The sequence below is a fragment of the Atta colombica genome, unplaced genomic scaffold (assembly GCF_001594045.1).
Source record: "Atta colombica isolate Treedump-2 unplaced genomic scaffold, Acol1.0 scaffold78, whole genome shotgun sequence".
In the NCBI taxonomy this organism is placed as follows: domain Eukaryota; kingdom Metazoa; phylum Arthropoda; class Insecta; order Hymenoptera; family Formicidae; genus Atta; species Atta colombica.
The window spans coordinates 1,409,030-1,409,768 of NW_017259570.1; positions in this window are offsets into that span (position 1 = coordinate 1,409,030).

Here is a 739-nt window from a genome sequence, read left to right on the forward strand (position 1 = left end):
ATATATATATATATATATATATGATGAAAAATCGATCTCTTGAAAATTGAATCGACAATGTGAGAGATGAAACGACGGACCATAAATATATAATTTTTCCTTCTTTCTTCTCACTCGAGCGTAACACGAATTTAATTACGACGTACTCCCGCGAAACGAATATACAGAAATCGTCGAAATGATTTCGCAGGCCGTGTGCGTGCATGTGCGAAGATCGGGGGAGTTATAATCTGGTCCGTCCTAGATAATGCGGAAGACTGTCTTGTAGTGACTGTGTCGAACGATATTATATTTTCTTTCGTCTATCTCTGTTTGTCACGCGACAAATACTGACACAAACTGCCAGCTAACGTTTTCTAAGATATACTTGTTACTTATAACGTGTAAGATCACATTTTGGAAGTATACGCGTGAGAGTATGCATCTATCTATGCATGAGAAATGTACGATATTTGCTATGAAGGCGCGAAACATCCAGTTTACCATTGTATCTTTAAGTACTATGAGAAGAGAATGTATATCACGAATTACGTCATCTTCGTTAATCATTCGAACATGTTCATGTTATCAAATTCGTCATTTTTATATATTTTTATATATCGTCTCTAATATTTTATTATACTCATTTATCGCGATTTTTCACGTTTGTGAATGACTCAAACTTGAGAATAATTATTACGCGTAAAAATAAAATAAGTCGATAATATTAGATATAGATATATATGTATATATATATATA